General features: G+C 32.4%; 1 protein-coding gene across 3 annotated transcripts in view; it reads right to left on the bottom strand.

Moving 5' to 3' along the window:
- The window catches only part of LOC115444004 (monocarboxylate transporter 10), a 109,047-nt gene that overhangs the window by 23,104 nt on the left and 64,254 nt on the right, over nucleotides 1-21,689 (bottom strand). Inside the window, exon 1 of one of the 3 annotated variants that reach the window (XM_030169610.2) lies at nucleotides 3,368-3,573. The exons of 1 other annotated variant lie outside the window; for it this stretch is intronic. The gene's annotated coding sequence lies outside the window, so the exon portion shown is untranslated. Of the gene's footprint in view, nucleotides 1-3,363; nucleotides 3,574-21,689 lie in introns of those variants that run through there. One more of the 3 variants, XM_030169611.2, reaches the window with a different exon arrangement.

Here is a 21,689-nt window from a genome sequence, read left to right on the forward strand (position 1 = left end):
TCTGAAAAAATACCTATGTAAGCTGTGGATTATTACTTTAAAAAAATATGGCATGACCTGTCCTTAATTTATTCTACCACAAAGCATAAGCAAATTCTGCGAATGTTATATCGAAAAATCCGCGGGCTATTCCATTATGTTGTAACGAAACCGTAATTCATATCGGCCATAATATTTCAATTTGATATTTTTATGCCACCGCGACAATCATAACCATTATTCAGACATTATGTTAATAAAGAAAAATATATCCCCATCGTATTAATTTTCGACTGTAAAAGAACAAAATATACTTTAAGTAATTATACTTTCAAAACTGGTATGAAAAGTTGTTTAAAAAGGCGCCGTAAACAATTTTTCTTACGAACCTAATCGGCACGGCTCAAATGTCTGTTAAGCATTGTTCTCTTCAATTGGCTCAATAAATTTATGACTTATAGCAGACATAAATTATTCGTTTCTTCGGCTGAGGGAAAAAACCGATAGAATTGATCATAAATAACAATCCGACAAGTTTATAACGCTGCGATGTACATCGGTACATCACGTCGGAGACAGAACCGAGTTTTAGCTCTCCCGGGATGATAAATATTTGCGTTTTTCTTTTGTGATATTTAGGCAGTTAATAAAATACGCACGAGCCGTTAAACTTGTCAGCCACAAGTGCCATAACGTGTTGTGGAATATAAATTCTGAATTGAAATTGATATTGGAGTGTTAAATTGAAACTGTTGTTCAGGTTTTTCAATGTAGACAATACATTAGCGAGTCGGAGCGCATAGTTGCTGCTATTGCTTTGTGTCGAAACAATTTAAATACATTTAGTAAAGTTGAAAAGAGACACGTCGTATGAAACCGGAGTTTATTGGTAATGAGGTTTGGCGAGTACCCAAGAAATTACCAATGTGATCGGAAACACTTGGAATTGCCTATTCATGAAGGCCCTCTTGCGGAAAACTTTTACATTGGCACGTCGCGGTTAGTACTCTACGAAACCCTTTCTAGGAGTTTACTTACAAAAGTCAACGTCGATAGCTCATTTGCAAAGTTTTTAGGTAGTTTTGCGGAATCTGCGTGAACTCTTTGGGCTTCGTAATGTTTAAATACGTGTCAGTACTGCATTTAATTATTTATGAGATTTAAAGAATTTTATTATTGTTATACACTATCGTTTTAACATTGCGTTACAAAATGAAAACACATATTCATCTTTACTTCTGCACACATTCTGCCAAAAACCGTCGATGGATAACAAATATTTATATTTTTTTTTTTATTGAAGCTGTATAGAATTCTAAAATAGGACTCTCTATTTCTGAACCTGACTCTGACCGTTGTAGAATACTAAGCTGAAATTTACCCAGAATTTTTTAAACAGTGTATCCATTTACGCGACAATCAAATATATGAAAAAAGCTTTATATGGAGGATAAGTTGAATAAAATGAGCGTACAGAAGAAGTCTAGCGAATAATATAGCATAGGAAATGTAAAATGAGTTTGCTTTGATGTAAAGAAAACGTCATGTAAAGAGGTTCCGTATCAATGACCGTATGACTGTGATTATAAGCTGAGACAATTTAATAAAAAGTCGGACTCTATCCACTTAGACGTCTTGCCAAAAACGCAAAGTAGGTTGAATAAGTTAGACGACATTACACCGAACAATATAATGATTAGTACATATATTTACATGTTCAAGCATATTCGATGAGATCGGAAATTAATTGACCTAGTAATATTAATACTTTATTACGTATCAGTTGCTGTACTGCTTTTAGCTATTTCTTGATTAATGATATAATGCTCACTGTTATAAATACGCAAGTAAATAAATTCATGTCTTAGTAATTTGTCATGGTTTTGATAATTTGAGATTTTCATTAATCATGTTGTTGAAACATTTAAAGGACGTTGAAATGTAGCGTTACTGCTATGTAGCTACAAAAATATGATGTATTCTGATTGTTGTTTGGCAAGAATATAATAGGTTATTAATAATAATATTATGTTTTTATTTGTTTATAACATTATCATGTTATTGTTATTATAAGTTTTTTTTCTGTAGAAAAGATTATTTCATACAAAATACGAATGGATTTTTTTCTAAAAGTATTTTTGTTTTTCCAATATAGAAATCTTAGAAATATAAGGCCATGAATTTTTTGTAGTTCGAATGATAGATTTACAAATTATGGATACCATCTTATTTTTCTGATTTATCAATTACTTATTAAATAATGAAACCATATTAATTGTACAGATTAATATTAAATAAATTGTACAAACTTGTTGCGAATTGCATATATCCTTTGTGCATTTTTCGGGTCGAGAATAGATAAGGGTGTTTTGAAGGGAAAATAATTTTAATAGTTACATATTATTTAAAGCTTATACATACTACTTACGTATGTGTTTTGGTTTGATTGATTCAAATAATTATTAGAATATAGATTAAAAATAAAAAAGTAACATATATTTTTTGAAATTGTTGTCACATTGGAGTATCGTTAAACATTTTAATATCTTAAATTTTTCTAACATTCTGAAATGGAAATAGAACATATTTTGTTAAGGATAAGGTTCATATGATTATTATCAGTTTTTAGTTTTACGTATTCGTTATATATTTTGGTAATGATTGTAATAATTATATTATTTATACTTATACAATATTATAGTAAATATATCATTAAATGAACTGGATATAAAAAACAGTTACAGTTCCAGTACTACGACATTCAGTTTAGAATTAAATATTTACAGATCAAAAGTTAGTGTCAGTGCAGGCGTGGAACCCAGGACTAGTAGTATTAGAGTAGTCTCATAGCCTGCTTCGATATGGAAGCTATATTAGAAAATATCTTTATTATGTGTTCGGTAATATGCAGTAAATAAATTATGTAGTCACTAGAACTTTGAAATTGAAAGATTTTAAACTATATAATTAAGTAATTATAATTACTGTACTGACGCCAAGTAAATGCTTACCTTGCATAGATCAGCCGAGTTTGAACCTTATAAAATCTTTTTACACGACAAATATCAATATTCAGCATTTATTCTGAACGGTATTAAAGTTTATTGATACAAATTAAATACTTGAGTAACCGTATCATTGCGTTAAATGTTAGAATCATGTTTGTTTGCGTCAGTAAGAGCAAATCAAGTTTATCGTGTACCTGATTAGGTGTGATGACTAATGTAATCTGTACTTTCGAAAACAGTTCAATGCGAGTGTGAGATGATAAAATAGGTGAAGTGAATGGTGAGCCTCCAGACGGCAATAGGCACACGTGCTCGCTCGTGATTCTATCGGCTCACGAGCGGACCTCTGGCCACGGCCATATGTTCTTTAACACACCTACCAACAGTATGACACTTTACACTTTACGTTTACACTGTGTTAGTTTTTCAGACAGCGGGTAGAGCCTACTATTTTACTTTTAAATTGTATCAAAGTTTGTCAAAGTTGTGTGAAGTTATGAAGTGGGTGAGTTCGCGCGGCGCTAGTCGGACGCGCGGCCGTGTTGCGGGCGCGGTGTGGGAGCGAGCGCGCGACCGCAGCGCCTTCGTGTACAGCTTACACTGATTTTTTGTCGGAGGCATCGCCGCTTGCCGCCGCGTGCTCCACATTCGACGACCGGTGTGATACGCGGTTCAACCCACTATTAGGGCTGTCACCATCATAGCTTAGTTAAAAGCTTTATGTAGTAGTACATTTACTATGTCTGTATATTATATTTTTAATTTGCATATACTTATCATCTTTACAAAAATATATGTCTTCAAAAGAAATAACATAAACATAACTTTTTCCTTTGCCAGAAAAAGGTTTATTGAGAATAATATAATACTACGGCCGAAAGTTTGAGAGATTCTTCCCTATTTACATTGTCGATAAATACAGAAACGTGGTGGCAGCCCTGTAACTGATTCATAACTATTACCCAGCTTAATAGAACTTGGCTCCATATCCAGTAAACCATTTGCAGCCAGTTAGCATCCACATTCAGCTGGATTACCTCACTTACCTGCCGGCTACGTGTCCGCTACAATTACGTACTATTATGATTTCACAACGTGTGAACGAACAACCGATATTCAATCTTAATAGTAACCAATAAAGTAATTGATAGATTGCACTGATATTAGCCCCCCCAGCATTCGATGCTTGCTTCGGAAGTACGAGTAAGCTAGTGTGGATGACGAAACTATAGAACAAGTTATTATTACGGACATACAAATTATATTAATAGTTCGATCGTAATTACTGTTTATTTTTGTATAAATAAATTTGAAATTGCCTATTAAGTAAAATAAAGTATAATAATTTTATATAATTTCTTGTGTAAATTTTATTTGTTAGTGCTGATTATTTTTACGTGGTACGAGATGATAATATACTTAATTATTACAGATATTTTTTATCGTATATAAACTGCAGAAGGCTTACAATGTGGAACCGTAGTCTTAGACCGTCTTTTGCGTTTTCATGATGGAGAATGACCATAGACAATGTGGCGTATAATCTAATAATAAGCTAGGTGAGGACTATGTTAATATTGTAATACACTTGTTTATGTTACAACATCTTATTATAATTTATAAGAAGGTATTTTGTGACTACCCTGGAATTAGTAGCTCCGAGAAAAGCGACGCTGTTCACAGAAGTCTCGGTCTCCGCGTTTACAAAATGTTATTAATATTTTCATTTTACAGTAATTTATTTTACAGATATTTAAAAAAAAGAATATGTAATTAAAAAAACGTACTATGAACCTGTATAACAAGGTTTCTCTTTAGTGAAAATAAAAGATGTGCGCGAAATATATTTTGTAACCAATAAATTTCCATTCAGATTTTGTCTACTGGAAAGTAAAAATGATGTTAGATAATGTTCGTAATATTAAACCGACATTTTTACAGCTTTTTAGTATTGATCCAAACCAAAAAAAAATTTGAGTATCAGTTTATTATAAAATTATAAAATATAATATTTGCACGTAGCTCTGCCCTGACTAAAGTTTGATTATGTGATAAAACTAACTAAAATATACTCTTTCTGTTTTCTTTTGTTTAAACATATGTACGTGACATCATCATTTACTTAACACATCCGTCACTCCGTCCTTAGATAAAAAACGTCTATGAATAAGGGGGTAAAACTCTAACTACGTATACTGTTTTTTATTTATTTTATATATAACAAATATTTATAATATTTGAATTAAATACAGTGTTTTTTTTTACATTAGTCAAACAGTCTATACAAATCATTTTTCTAAAGTGGAGACAGTTATCGGTTTTAATGAGATCAGTTTAAATTAAATTAACTTATATTACAAACAAATCTACTCTAGATTTGTGTTGATTATGTTGAGATATAAAAAAAAGTAAAAGTAGGACACAGTCAATTGTTCAGGTTCAGGGTAACAATTGACAAAATTTTATCCCAACCAGATGTTAATAGTCATTGGAACGAAGTATATATTATTACGTAGTTCAATTTGTCTAGACGAATAAGTCTTTCTGGCCATTGGTGATCCAAGGACTTCTAATAAAGTATCCTTATAAAACAAAAGAGGAAAACTGACAATAAAAGGGCAAGAATAATTAATAGGGATTAAACACGCACGGAAAAAATCTGCGATTAAAAATAAATATAGAATAGAAAAAATATTAGAATCTAAAATAATGATAGAATATAATATTTACCTAAGTACTCTATATCATATTTTTTTCTTACTTCTTTATTATCTTTATTCCTATCTACTTTATTATCTTAGTTCTTATCATACTTGTTAATATTATAATTGCAAAAGTTTCTAATAATGTTTGGATGTTATATGTTAAATTACACGCAGCAATAACTGAACGAATTTGGATGGAATTTGGCCCACGGGTGTTAATCATGTCCTGAATTAACACATAGGAAACTTTTTATTCCTGTAATTTACTCCCATGGGAAATAATGGATTTATTATTGCGATTTTTAAAAAAATGGCGCTGGCGTCGTACATTGTCCTAGAGATTTCTTTAGCGGGAAAGGCTTTTTATGCGGATGAAACCGCGAGCCACACCCATCTATATGATACTTTATACTATTGTTGATGTAAAATGAAGCTTGTAAGTGAATTATGATTTTTATGATCCGCAGACTCATTTATTTACGCCACAATAAAACAAATGTAAAAGCCACTTTAAAAGCTTGCTTAGTACGGAATGTACAAGTGCAGATGGTTTCGACATAAATATTTATCGCTCAAGACGATATCGTGACAAGATGCGTCAAACAAAATATTGATCAAAATAAATTAGAGCTTTTATAGTGAGGTAATAAAGTGAGAGGGTGAAATATATATTTTCACGAATTTTGGTACTGATGATTTAAATTAAAGTACAACTGTGACCGGCAGTTATTAACTACTGCATTTAATACCGGGTTTTATTTTCTTCAGTAAAGGTGATTAAATACGCTTTCACGATGAAAAATAAGTCAATATGCACTAGACGTATAAAAATGTGACGTGATGTCAAACAAGTGTCTCTTTATATTATGTATGTCGATTAATGGGTGAACAATTTGGGTCATACATCCTATTAATATTATAAATGCGAAAGTTTGTGAGGATGGATGTATGGATGTATTTATGTATGTTTGTTCCTCTTTCATGAAAAAAGTACTGAACGGATTTGGATGAAACTTTACAGTAATATTAGTTATACATCAGAATAATATATATGTTACTATTTATAATGATTTTGTGTAATTTGGTCATAATATAACGATAAATATCAAGTAAGTCGGAAAAAAAATATTCCGGAAAACTCCTTCATGTGGGCGAAGCCGCGAGCAAAAGCTAGTATTATATAAAGTTATGTTGCAGACAGCTGGAAATGATATCTTGAAATTTAGAACGGGTATTAGTAAAAATATTATGTAATTCGTTGGTTTTAGTCGAAAAAAAAACATGGATTTCCGAGTGTAAAATTCATTCATCATTCATAAATAGAAAGTATAAACAATAAAATAAAATATAGAAGAAAAATGACTAGCGTAAATGATTTGGTCACAGCCAGATGGGATTGTTGTTGCTAGATGTGTTTCAATTTGACTAACATGCCAAATGTTTGCACCCGGAGTACATGCGGAGTGGACCTCATACTTTGAGCTTTAATGTGGGCAGTATAAATAGTTTTTTAGGCTAGGGCTTTATTAAAAAAATATTTTGATTTCATCAAAAGTTAGTAGGCACGGGTAATAGTGGACGTACGGAGCGACATAGTCGTGGAATAACGACCAAGCTCCTTAAATAAAGATAAAAAAAAATTGCACCATCGTTGCGGGTTACTAGTGCTACTATAATGCTTACAATTTTGTGATCCATATGATTATTTTACGTTTTGAGGAGATTTCGAAAAATGTACCGTTACGATTCTTCTTTGGATTAAGTTTTTAAACCCATTAGGAGTTGTTTCACGACGTCTGAGTAAAAACTACTCGTCACGTAATAAGCCGATCAGATACAAAAGTCCCACTTTAATCTGTGCTTCCTAATAAATGAAAATAACATGAATACTATATATATAGTCAAAAATAAAACTTCTGAAACAGGCCCTAAGTTTATGGATTTAATAATTTAGTGCAACGGAGGCATTGGCTTTACAACTTAAAAAGCCGTATTATAATTCGGCCGTTTATTATTTTAAAGCTATGCTTACACAAATTCTGTCCAAACAAAATAAATGAATTTTAAACCATTACATTAATCTTCGGAATGTAGGTAGGTATTTCTATAGAGCCCAACTCAACTTGTCCTTTAAGTGACACTGAAATTTTGTCATTTGCATTCCGCCCTTCCAATCTTGACGTTTCCTTAATTTGTTAAACCTTCGAATTCTTTGATTTCAAAGGTGTTTATCTATTTGTATATTATTCAAGGAACTATTTTTACCAAAACAATTTTGTAACTATCCAATTAAATGAAACAAATGAATGCTTAACGTCTGCAATGTCATTACTGAGTTTTGTTGCTAACGTCGATACCCTAATCAAACAAGGGTGGTCTCAAGAAATAATAGAATCAAATCATTATTATTACGCAGACTTTTTATAAAATACCATTCACTGTAATTTTTTTTTAACATGATGTGAAATTATAGTTCAAGTAAAATTTTGCAAGATGAAGCGAATGTCGTGTGTATATTATGAAGCATCGCGGCTCTGCTGGATCCATGGAAAATCATGTCGTTTTTGCTTTAAAAAAATATTTTAAGGGTTCGGTCTAGGATCATTATTGGAACAAGACACGAATACCTAGCAATCGTTGTAGACGAAAAAGAAAATAATCCTACAATTTTTTGTGGACGATTTTTTATTTGTGTGCGACCTATCATCTTTCGTCGAGCATGAAATCTCGACACGCTAAAGGTCAATGTAAGATGGATTGACGAAGACAGTAACAAGTTGTTATTCTTGTTCTTGAAACAGTGATAAGTGACAAGACACGGGAAACGTAACATCATTTTATTATAATCAATTACTGTCGAACATTTTGTCGTAAATGTGTATATTAGGTGATGGTTAATTAAATATTCATCATCTTCTTCTTTCTTCTTAATATTTATCATATTATTATTAATATTTAAATCACTTTATGAGCTTTAATTGTTACCGAAATTGTATAATACAAAATTTTATTGTAAATAAATCTGAGTTTAAATATATTACGTTGTCGAGGTAAATTTTAATATACTTTTCTAATTTTGTAAAATGTTTCAAACTTAATAAATAATTTAGTACCACACATAAAATAATATCAGTCTTGTATTATATATTATCTCAATGCTGCTTACGGGCATCTTGTAGTACTGAGAGGAATTAGGGCTTAGTCCAGTTATTGTTATATTACATGGTAAATATTCCACTCTGCATAAATTGGTACGTGTAGTTCGAAAGTGAGCAATAATATCGATTGTTGGACTTCCAACAAATATATCTTTAGTTATATTGAAGGAATAATTTACTTAAAAGTTTTAATCGTTGGAATATATTTTAGCATCAAAACTCGTAAATCAATTATTTTAATAGCAAAACTTGGGATCGTTGTCACAACCGATGGAATATAAATATATAACTGAAAATATTCCTAGTGGCTAACCACTAGGAATATTCATAGTGGTTAGCCACTAGGATATTTTATGACTTTTCATTGAATGAAAAATAAATTGATAGTACTAAGAATTGATGTTATTAATATGAAATGCCATCTAAGATACCAAGTAAACTACGAGTCAGAATAACATATTAAAACTCATGAGAGTATTTTAATCACGTCCCTTTGAGAAATGGTCGTTCACGAATGCATTGTTGAGAAAGGCGAAGTCAGCATAGAAGACAAAGACATTCGCTGAAACAAATTACTGTCGTTTCATTAGCAAAGAAATGTGCGGTTACTGAAATTGGACACCATTTTTCGTTGTAATACCGTGCGACAGATCTCTATTTAATTTCTCTTCAAGATTCTTGCAATATAAAATAGTTCCGCAACATAAAAAAGTTAATAGAAATTTATTATATTAATTAAATTGTTGGGCATGTGATTATTATAAAAGTAACTAATTATTCATGGCGCTGTGTGCAATTAAATGCTATAGAGCATAAATTACATTAATCACCAAGGCTTTACAAAAATCCTGTTAATCGAGATAATAAAACGTAAACATTACTCATTTCTCAGAGAAAAACTTATTACATTTGAAGTAAATACTGAGAAATCAGCTTATCTCACCATCGAAGAGTTTGAAATGCAAACCTTAAACAAGAATCTTCCGTACGTAGTACTACAAAACTGTTCTCCTAGCTGGAATTTACGCATTTTCGTATAGTTTTCGTATCAAAAACGTTTATGTATTTATCGATAATTGATTGACCATTATATACGAAAAAATAAAGAAATAGGTGATAGGATATATTATATTATTAGTAATAGTAAGAAATAGGTAGTAATACTGTAAAATTTTTATACAATTTAAGCATACCGTTACTATGGTCACTTGATTTATTATTCGAAATTTACACGCACGCTGCTGTATTTTGTTTGAAATAAGCTCACGAGGGGCTGTTAAATTTTCCATACAAAATTTTACTTAAACAAAACCACTATGTTAACGATACGATAACGTGAAAAATAATACTAGAGTACTGTACTGTACTGTACTCGATAGTCAATATTAATGTTTACGGAAAACGACTTACTGATTAATATGTGCACTACGAATAAAGTTGGATACTTACAAGTGTTTTTTCGCCCACACAAAATAAATTGTAATGAAGCAGTCGACTGCGGGCGGAGGCCCAAAAAACGACGTACAGAGAGGAAACTGGTCTCAAGTTTGTAGTTAAATAAATTAATTTAATCAAATCTTTTTAATGGATCCGCGTTAAACCATCTTTTAGGGAATCTTAACTGCTGACCAACTTTGTGCAAAAAAAAATTTGTGAACGTAATTTTTCCCTCGAATCAGCTAAGAAGAGTGTTTTTTTATCTGATGAATTTCCATAACAGCACTTCGTATACTTACTATGATATCTATTATATTCTTTGAGAAATTTATGAGTGGTTTTGAATAAGTTCTACAAATGTCATTTATTATAATTAAATAGTGAGGTCCTTTTGAAATGTACCCTTAGACGTTCCTAATTCTTATTAGCAGGATTAATGCAAATGAATTTTAGCCGCGTATTTTTTCGTGAAGCGTAGAGAGAAAATCAAAGAAATAACAACGACTTTTCCGTTCTAAATTATAGATATCCACTTTACCAGACTATAATAAACATTAGTCATTTCTCCCCAAAAAGAAATCACATTAAGAAGCAATAAAAATAACACTCAATTGTAACTTTTAGTAATTTTATTGCAAGTGACTGCAACGCCCAATGTTGAAATCAACGCATTTCAATAACATTTAAGTATAGCAATAACAGTGTAAAGGGTGATCCACAAAATCTCATCTCTGGTCATAATAATAAAGCAGTATTTGTCTTGCACGCGTTGCGAATCCAAAAGCGCGATTAGAGCGCGCACAGTGCTACTCTACCGATTTTGATTAAATTTTCACGATTTAAACCGCGAAGAGACAGGTACGCCGCGCAATACAAATGTATAAATAAGTTGCTATAAGTTCATATGGTAGACATAAAGGTACGACTGTTTAATTTAATAATATTACTTTAGTTATATGTATGCCATATTGTAATTAAGAATTATTTTAGTATAACGTAATTGATGTAGCGCCCAGATGTAAAAATATATGAATGCAAAACCTATAAAACAGTTATTGAAATTGGTAAGAAATAAGAAATAAATCTTTACCCAAATCAGAGCCTATTTGTTGTCACGACACGAACCCTAATTTTACCAAAGTCACTCACCTAAATCGGAAGTCATATTTTTTCCTAAGAAACAAACATGTTATGGATGTTCTTTAGATAGAATTTCTTTTTTATATATCCAAGGATATTAGGCTGCTTTCATAATGTATACTTGGGTTTGCTGCGTCCATGTTTTTGCTCCAAAGTTTTTATTTATCTCTATTCACTACATTATATCGTACTTGTACAAATATTATTTTGAAGTAAATGTCATAATTCATAGCTACGTCTGTTATAATGGAACTCAATTCAAACTTTTTATCAATGATTTATTACTCATTTATTAATCAGTCACCAATTCCTTTTTCTATAAACAAATAATTACCATAAGTAATTTTATTTGTTTATGTAAACGAATATGTAAAGTTTTTGTAAGTTGTTTACTATATTTTCCGCTCTGACTCCGAGGTTCACGTTTAAAATGTTGTAACACGTGTGTTCTCTGCATGATTTACGATATGCACCTTTGTGTATGAACAACTGTTACTACATTTCTAAATTTATACTGGTGGTAGGTCTGTCAAGTGCGAGCGTCCTCCTGGGTAGGTACCACCGTAATGTCTATTTCGGCCGCCGTTGTGTTCCGGTTTGAAGGACACTGTAGGCAATGTAACTACTGGACATAATGAGACTCAACATCTCATGTCTCAGGATGGCGAGCGCAGTGGAATACCAAACAATACTTTGTTATTCAAGGTGTTGGATGGTGTTTCTATTGTTTATGGGCGGTCGTATCGCTTACCATCGGACGAACAGCAAGGCCGTCTCGTTATTCAAGCAGGAATAAATAAAATAAAAAAAATTGGTGTTGCTCGCCGCTTCGCCCGCGTGACTAGTATTTCCCGCCACTAATTCCCTATATCTATAGCGATCCATAGGGTCATCTGTACACCAGCGTCATCTTTTGTCTTATTATCGATAGAAATACAGTAAATTTAGAACATGAGGAGTCCACGTCAGTAGCTTCAGCCTTGAAATATGATAAACACACATTTTCTTTAACATAACTACTATAGGTATCAGGTATAGTTTATAGTCCTCGCAAAGATATAAGAAAAATAAAGTGATGCATTCATTCATAAACATATTATTTTGAATTCTCAACATGAGAAAAACTAAAACCATTATTCTACGAATGTTTTATTTATAAACAATCTGTAAGATTAGTTTCGTTCATACATTTAAACAAGCCGTGATCTCTTAAGTGACTTATATTAATGAAGCAGTTTTAAAATTCTTAGCGGAACCCGGCGGTTGGATGAGTGTAATTAATTTCACAAGGGCTCCCCACTGATGCTTTATAAAGAGACTGCGGGCTACTGCCTGCAGACTTTGTGATATGAACTGGATTTAACTTCTTTTTCTGATATGAAAATACGAGAAGATAAAATATAAAATGTTTTAAAATTCGATGCTTTAACATTGTACTTTTTTATGTGAAACTTGTTATTTTGCGTGTATACTTTTAAACTGAAATTGTATTCCAAAATGCAACAGAACGGTAAAACAAAGTGCCTGTACGAACACCTTTAATATCTTAAAATCATAAAGTTTAAAAATATTGTTTTAAAATTTGCTTGAAATTTTTAAGCAACTTTATATTTATCGAATAAATTGGTTTTCATTCAAATATAAAATCTCGGAGCAATTTTGGAAATGGCATGAGACATTTAAAAGTCATTACTCCTCTTTGTATACCTGATTTTATTGAATAAAAAGGTATTATTTTCGATTGCTTCCCTGCTTCCGAAAAAATAATTTAAGTCTAGTATATTCATTGAGGCATGTTAGTAATTTTACTTCTTTCATTTAAAGTTATGACAATAAAATATTTTTAGTCCGTCTATCTGGAAGAAACTGAATTAACTCCATACTATAAATATCACAAGTTTGTTAAACAGTAACTTATTCACTGCTCGCTCAGTTTTATTCTCGAAGCATAGTCACGGAGATTTATTTTGTTTGTATTAAGTGCATTTATTGGTAACGGGGAGACATCGCGTCTCCATATTTCAGAGAGAAAGAGCATCGGCACAAAAAACGCTTGTTCAGTCTTATCATATTTCAAGGCAGGGGCGTGCAGGGCGTATATGGTCGTAAACAATTAATCTTATTGCCAAACTCACGCGTGCTCGCAATCAACACGAGGATGTGCTTGAATTTATCGCTTCATCTTGTTGGCTTTTTATTATTTCTTAAATTATAATAAATCACCGGCGCCACCGGCGGCCTTGTACGATATTGCCTACTTACTGAATTTCGAACATGATTGCACTTGGTAATTTTTGATTAAGGACAGATTTCAATAAATTTAAAATTATGTCCGCGTTTTTTGGTATAATCGTACGCTCGACAGTGTATTTATATTGCGATATAGCGTGTATTAAGAATTGCATACATTTATTGTCGAGTTAATGTTTGTTTAATTTATTGTTTGAACGGGCAAGGCTTTTAAATGAATCTTGAATTATCGTATTAATTTGTTGTAATTGTAAAAAATATGTAAGAAATGGTGGGTGAAAGAACCGCTGTTATTAATATGAAAGTGGTATTCTAGCCGTTCAGCTGAAACATCAGTTTCCAATTGAACAGTTACCGATGGAAGTAATTATTCAAGTCGCGTTCATAAAGACAAGAAATGTAGTCTTGTAGTTAATTACCATTCCCTTTGTGTCGTTAATGGGTAAGCTTCTTTTAAACTGCGATAAGAAGATTATTATGGATACTATTCCTTTTGGTGCATTTAAAATACAATAGGTATTATTATATTAAATATTATTATTATTAAAATTATGGTTTGTATTATATTTTTGAAAAAAAGAGGCATCGACTGTCCGATGACCAATCTGATAACCCATTAAACTGCTCTGACTGTAATGGCTTATATTCTTGTGACAAACCAATCCGTATCGGAACAATGTATTTTGTTTCGGTCTAAAGACCTTTTGCCTCTGATAGCAATTTATATGAGGTTAGTAAAAAGTCGTATAGGTGACACATAAAATATTTTCGGCAATGTTACGTAAAATGCTCACAATATACGGCAGTACAGGTACGAAAAGGTGTAAACTTTATGAGACTGACCTTATGACTTGTTTAGTTCAGCTAGTTTATAGCATTCATAATAATATTCTTTCAATGTATTTCATCTAAATCCAATTCGATAAATTATACAATTGATTTAAGAAGTTCTTTTTAAATTTTATAGAAGACTAGCTTTTGCCCGCGGCTCCGCCCGCGTTATAAAGTTTTTCAGGCTAAAGTTTTCCGTTATAAAAGTAGTGGTTTCCCGGGACCCTATGTTCTTCCCAGGGTCTCAAACTGACTCCATACCAAATTTCATCTTAATACGTTGGGTAGTTTTTGAGTTTAACACGTTCAGGCAGACAGATGCAGCGGGGGACTATGTTTTATAATATATTTTTTACAACTTTTTAAGAGGAACAATCCCGTCATACATCATTGTTGCATAACTTTAACCGTTTACGCAGCGCACGCAACGGAAGCTCTCAAAACTAATAAATTGTCCCCGTGTTTGCAACATGTTTCATTACTGCTCCGCTCCTATTGGTCATAGCGTGATGATATATAACTTAGAGCACTCCAAAAACAAAGGGCTATTCAACACAAAAAGATTTTTTCAGTTCGAACCGATAGTTCCTGAGATTAGCCATTACTGCTCCGCTCCTATTGGTCATAGTTTGATGATATATAACTTAGAGCACTCCAAAAACAAAGAGCTATTCAACACAAAAAGAATTTTTCAGTTCGAACCGGTAGTTCCTGAGATTAGCCATTACTGCTCCGCTCCTATTGGTCATAGCGTGATGATATATAACTTAGAGCACTCCAAAAACAAAGGGATATTCAACACAAAAAGATTTTTTCAGTTCGAACCGGTAGTTCCTGAGATTAGCCATTACTGCTCCGCTCCTATTGGGTATAGCGTGATGATATATTTATAGCATATAGCACTCCACGAACAAAGGGCTATCCAACGCAAAAAGATTTTTTCAGTTTGGACCGGTAGTTCCTAAGATTAGCCATTATTGCTCCGCTCCTTTTGGGTATAGCGTGATGATATATAGCCTATAGCACTCCACGAACAAAGGGCTATCCAACGCAAAAAGAATTTTTCAGTTTGGACCGGTAGTTCCTAAGATTAGCCATTACTGCTCCGCTCCTTTTGGGTATAGCGTGATGATATATAGCCTATAGCACTCCACGAATAAAGGGCTATCCAACGCAAAAATAATTTTTCAGTTTGGACCGGTAGTTCCTGAGATTAGCCATTACTGCTCCGCTCCTATTGGGTATAGCGTGATGATATATAGCCTATAGCACTCCACGAACAAAGGGCTATCCAACACAAAAAGAATTTTTCAGTTTGGACCGGTAGTTCCTAAGATTAGCCATTACTGCTCCGCTCCTTTTGGGTATAGCGTGATGATATATAGCCTATAGCACTCCACGAACAAAGGGCTATCCAACGAAAAATAATTTTTCAGTTTGGACCGGTAGTTCCTGAGATTAGCCATTACTGCTCCGCTCCTATTGGGTATAGCGTGATGATATATAGCCTATAGCACTCCACGAACAAAGGGCTATCCAACGCAAAATAATTTTTCAGTTTGGACCGGTAGTTCCTGAGATTAGCGCGTTCAAACAAACAAACAAACAAACAAACAAACAAACAAACAAACTCTTCAGCTTTATATAATAGTATAGATTTATTGTATTAAATTGCGAGGATAGGGTCACACGTTAATATTTTACGAAACATTACGACATAAAATCCTGATTTATTATTGCGAATATTAAAGAACTGCAACGTAAGTATAAATATATAAAGTATAAATATCAAATCAAAGGAATTAGGTATTATTTCGTAAATTTCAAATATGTATACCTAATATTTTTTTATATTACCTCAATTTATAACAGCGGTTGTCGGAATGGTTTGACAAGATTGATGGGTATTAATGAGGCAAGAGAGCAGTGTCACAAGTTCAAAACCGTGGAGTCAACACAGTCGGCCTTTTAACTCGGTGCGATCTAGCACAGTTTTTAAGCGCTCATTTTTCACACTTTCCGACATTAACAATATTTCGCCAATGTTGATAAAAAATTTATGAGGACGGATTTGGAGGAAGCTTAGAATATAAAAGGCTTCAAAATCGCTATTCCGTTATATTTGCATATCAAAGTAAATAAAATCGCCTAACTATAATTAATTTCAAAAAGGTTACTAGCAACTTAAGTGATTGGTTCATAAGAGTTGTAATTGATACTGATCACAGGATATATTTAATATCGTTAATATTCAGCGTTGAGAAACCCGTGGTCAGTGTAATTTCGCGTCTCTCTAAACACTGTCATTTCGTATTGTCGTTTATTCGACGTGACCACAGGCAAAATGCATGACAATCCATCTTTCTGCCATATCCATGTCAAGGATCGTTTATGATTTATAAATCGATGTAGTTCTTGCATGAAATTTATTGTTTATATTTTTGATTATCCACATCGGATGCCTTATTTGTACGAGATTACGTATAGAATGAGAGATGATTGATCACTTTGTACCTTTTATTTATTGCTGTTTTTTCCCTGCTGCTGCGCTTACGCATGTTTGCAGATAAAAATATTTTTTTTATTATGGTAACGGTTTCGTTTTAATAAATTGATGGCATAATATTTAACTTCGTTTATGGATTGTACTACGTTATGTTTGTAATATATATAAAACAATTGGACATGATTAAGAAATTTAATGCATTTTTGAACGATTAATTTTTTATTTATTAATTCGGCAATGAAATTAAACATTACTTTCGTCGGCGGAAAATAATTTTTAACAATAAACGACGTTCCTTATTAATAAAATAACTTCGGATAAAAACGGCTCCGATTGCCCTGAGATATGCCAGAAATAAAAGAAGTAAAAGGTTATATTTTATAGCAAACATGTTGCTCCTCATTTTTCGTGTTTGTTCGGCGTTTCAACGGTAGGTGTGTGCAACATAAATCTAATAAAATTTATTGGCATGTTTTTTTTGTTCCTACGTTTTCCTTACTCTCGGTGTATTACTCGAGTTTATTGTGTTAATAAAATGAAATAGCCTACCAACATAGTATTCAGAAAAATATCTTATAGGGCAGAAAAACGGGAATTTGTAATTTGTTCCTATTAATATGTTGTGGAATATAAAATTATGCGTCGTTTCTTTTAACAAATAAGGTTATTTCGATGCAATTAATTGTTTTATACACTTGTCACTTGCGACACGCCTGTATAGTGCATATTTATGCGAAACATGCCAATCACAATCTTATAAGTATGCATGTCTTTAATCATTTCGCTGACAATATTATGTGAAAATTATCAGTTTTAATTCACACCTTCCTACTTTAATTGATTGTAAACTGTTAATGCCTTAAGCGTTTAATTAGTTGTGGAAATGTCTTTGCTTATATAATAACGTGTAGTTCAGACATTGTATTATGTTGATAGTTTAGAATTAGTAGGTCATTTTCAGCTACCTTTCTGGAAAATCGTGAAGAATTGGAATTGTTTTGTCCCTTATAATTGGCGTTGGATAACCCCAGCGTATTCAGCTAACTGCCACTTAATTCCTTCTCTTAATATTACAAAGACCAGGGAAAACGGGAATCCCTAAGTTCAGCACTGCGATTAAATATGCAAGAAAAATTAAAAAAGAAGAAATGTCTCACATTAATACGCAGGCTAAACCATTTTCAGATTAGAACTCCATTTAATGGTCATTATAATATCTAGCTCCTTCACGTTTACCTAATTAGAAATTTTCATTTAGGTTCTAAATACCCTAAATACTAAATAATAACATTAATACATAAGTGATGGTGTGCGTCAATATAATTAATTGCTTTTTACATCATATGCTTTTACTAGATGTCACTTTATTGAGAAGATGTTTGACAGCATCCGAGACTGTCTCTACGGCTTAATATAATCCAAGTCACGTGGCTTTGAGACTTTTAAAGTATCAACGAGTTTTTTTCCTGAACACTGTCACTCATCAAAAGGATTATTAGAAGTAGTATACTTTATTTATTAACTGCTTAATAATAATGGACGCACTGATCAACGTTATTATGAAAATGGTCTGATAAAATTATATACTGCACCTAATAGCATATAATATTGAAGCTCAATTATTTTGTCAGTTATTTATGCTGTGGAATCGATTGTGAATATTAATTTTTATCTATATTAGACTCGACAAATGTTGCCGGCGGCGGATGTTAAAAGTGCTACGTTTGTGTTAACATTTAATAAGTCATCATAAGTAATGAATAAATAAGTTTGGTATATTCTCTCGTAAAAGGTGGTTATCAGTACACAAAGTTTTTAGACAATCTTCAGTATAAGTAATAAGAATACCTATTACGAGTTAAGGTCATGCATATTAACATAGTTCTTCATCTAGAATAGACTTATTACTAGCACTACCTTCCGCAATTCGTATAATAAATAGCATATTGCCAGAGGATTCTAGATAGTTGATGAACCATCCTAAATATTCGCAATGTTACAGTTTAGAAAACCTCTATCACCACACGAGTAGAATAGAAAGGAGGGTAGGTCATTCACAAATGAACACACTATCAGTCAGACAGGTGCCAGTCAAATTGGCACATGGAGTGTGGATTTCATACTCGTTATCTGATCGAAAGCATTCGGTTTTATTTGGCAGTAAAGTTACGCGTTAATTTATACTGGCGTTTAACAGACAAGTCACTTTATAGGGCGCCAGAGATCGTAAACCTCGGGCGCGAATCTTAGTGCGATATGACCATGTATATTTATAGTAGAAAAATAAAATGGAAGGTAAACGTGTATCGGGGTTAAAATTGCTTTTGGAAAATGATTTCTTATGTTTATGCGAATTTTATAATTGAAATAAAACTTTTTTACGGATTTTATCGCGGTTTTTATATTATAATTTTTTCACGACTTTTCGAAGACTTTGCAGCCTTCGTGGCCATAGACTAAGGTGTTCATCATCCGAAAATCAATGAAATGATTTTGGGAAATATAATCAATGCTTGATATTTTTGAGCATTCCTAAAACTAACCTTAACTAGTAACTTGTTGTTGCGTTTCGTATGGTACCATTTTCGGAGGCCAATACACAACAACTATCTCGTCCCTAATCACTATTAATTTCCTTTAAGGTCAGTAAAACGTTCGTTATTGTGTATGGTAGAGATCACTCACTATACAAATGGTCTACTGGCTCGTTTAGATTAATTATAATTTTTGCTTATCATGAATTAAATATAGCCAAGTTTTTAAAATTAATTAGCGCCTTTTACATACAATAAATCCTTAAGACGCTCAATAATTTAAACATTGAAAAGGTCCACGCTTCGATCCACTCTTTGTAACACAGGATCACAATGAGGGCCGTAAATTATCCAATGAAGAAAATCGTGTGTGGTTGAAGATTCCCTTTGGAACTCAGCCAAACATACCTGAGCATGATGAGATCCTTAGAGAAAATGATTCTAGTGAAATATCAAGTGGAAAGTATTGAGTTACATTAAGCACACTGTGCTTAAAAGAGGTTACAAAGTATTTTCTTAATATATTATTATAAAGATTTGTGAAACAAAAGAAAAAAATAAATCAAAAAAAGACATGGTCCTAGTCTGTTCAGCTTACGTTGCTACTTTCTAGTATTTAAATTCAAACACAAAATACTAGCTTTTGCTCATGGTTTCGCCCGTGTGAAGGAGTTATTCGGGATAAAAGTTCCGCTATATATTTTCCCAGGTTAGGAGTTCTATAACCTTCCCAGGGTCTTAAACCATCTCCATACCAAATTTCATAAAAATCCATAAATTTTGAGAAAATCGTTAACACACAGACAGAAAAGGGGACTTTGTTTTATAATATGTATAAATTAATTTTTGGCGTCGTTTGACTTCACCATTACTAACGCTATACGGGTTATGTAAGTGATCGAAGATCAGATAATATTTTTTATGCTTCAAAATAGCTAGATGAATTTAAAAGTACATATGAACGAACATTATTTATTTCAGTTTAAAATAAAACATTAGTGCGATTCGGACACACGTACCGAGGGTTCCGTATCTCGATATTTTTGTATTTATTATTAGTAATTTAGCTCTTAAGAAATACCATTGTAATAACAGATACTGTGAAAATTTCAGCTCATTACCTATTAGAGTGAAATAAATAAATATTTTTAAAGGTTGTAATTAAAATTGTTAGATGGGTAAACGACAAAGAATTTGTAGGATACCTACTCTTGAAAATATTTGTTTTTTAAATCCTAGAAAACAATTCTTGCTCCTTTATTTTCATAATAGCTACATAATATTAAATATTACTATTACCTATTCTACGAAAAATAGTCATATTGGCAAAAATCCCATCGCATACTTACTCAGCGATTACAATCGAAAACTCTATAAAAGAGCAAACGCAAACATAAATTAACTAACTTCCATTCGATGTTCTCACATAATCTCGCTCCTGATAAATTATAACTGATTCATCTCTCGTAATACCCTCGTAATAGCTGTGTTTAATCTGTCCGCCAAAACTCATTATGACTTATTTTATCAGCCGTGTTCTGCACACCTCACTGCCCTGAACGCTTCGTATTAAACGCCTTGTTAGGGTTCCATACGTAAATAAAAAAGGGTAATAATAATATATTTATGTTGTTATAAATATATTGACTGGCACTGGCTTGTAACTATCAAAAATATGTAGTTCAGTTGCTAATCTTTCACGGGTAGTCGTGATTAATTATGTTGCGCAGTTGTGAAAAATAATTTCACCAAAGGTAGTTATTTATATTTTAAACTTGAAATATTCGTTTTTGAACTGTAATTAAGACGCTAACTCTTTTTTGTCGATTCAAGAAATCCTCGCATAATATTATACTGTCGGATCAAAACGTATCCAAACGGATTTAGATGAAATTTGGAATGGAGTTTGAGACACTGAGACGGACATGAGCTATATTTATCCCTGAAAAACTCATCCACGCGAGTATATCCGCGAGTAAAAACTAGTAAGTTACAAATGTTAACAAACGCTTCTTAATATTCTTACTATTACAAATTACTGAACCCAAATTTAACCTAACGGGTGACTTTTTATTGAGCTACGTAGTCAAACTGTTTGGTGTTTTTTTTTTACGTTTCAGCTGAGAGTTGTTTCGGTGTAA

Source organism: Manduca sexta, chromosome 19, assembly GCF_014839805.1.
Source record: "Manduca sexta isolate Smith_Timp_Sample1 chromosome 19, JHU_Msex_v1.0, whole genome shotgun sequence".
NCBI classification, from domain to species: Eukaryota; Metazoa; Arthropoda; class Insecta; order Lepidoptera; family Sphingidae; genus Manduca; species Manduca sexta.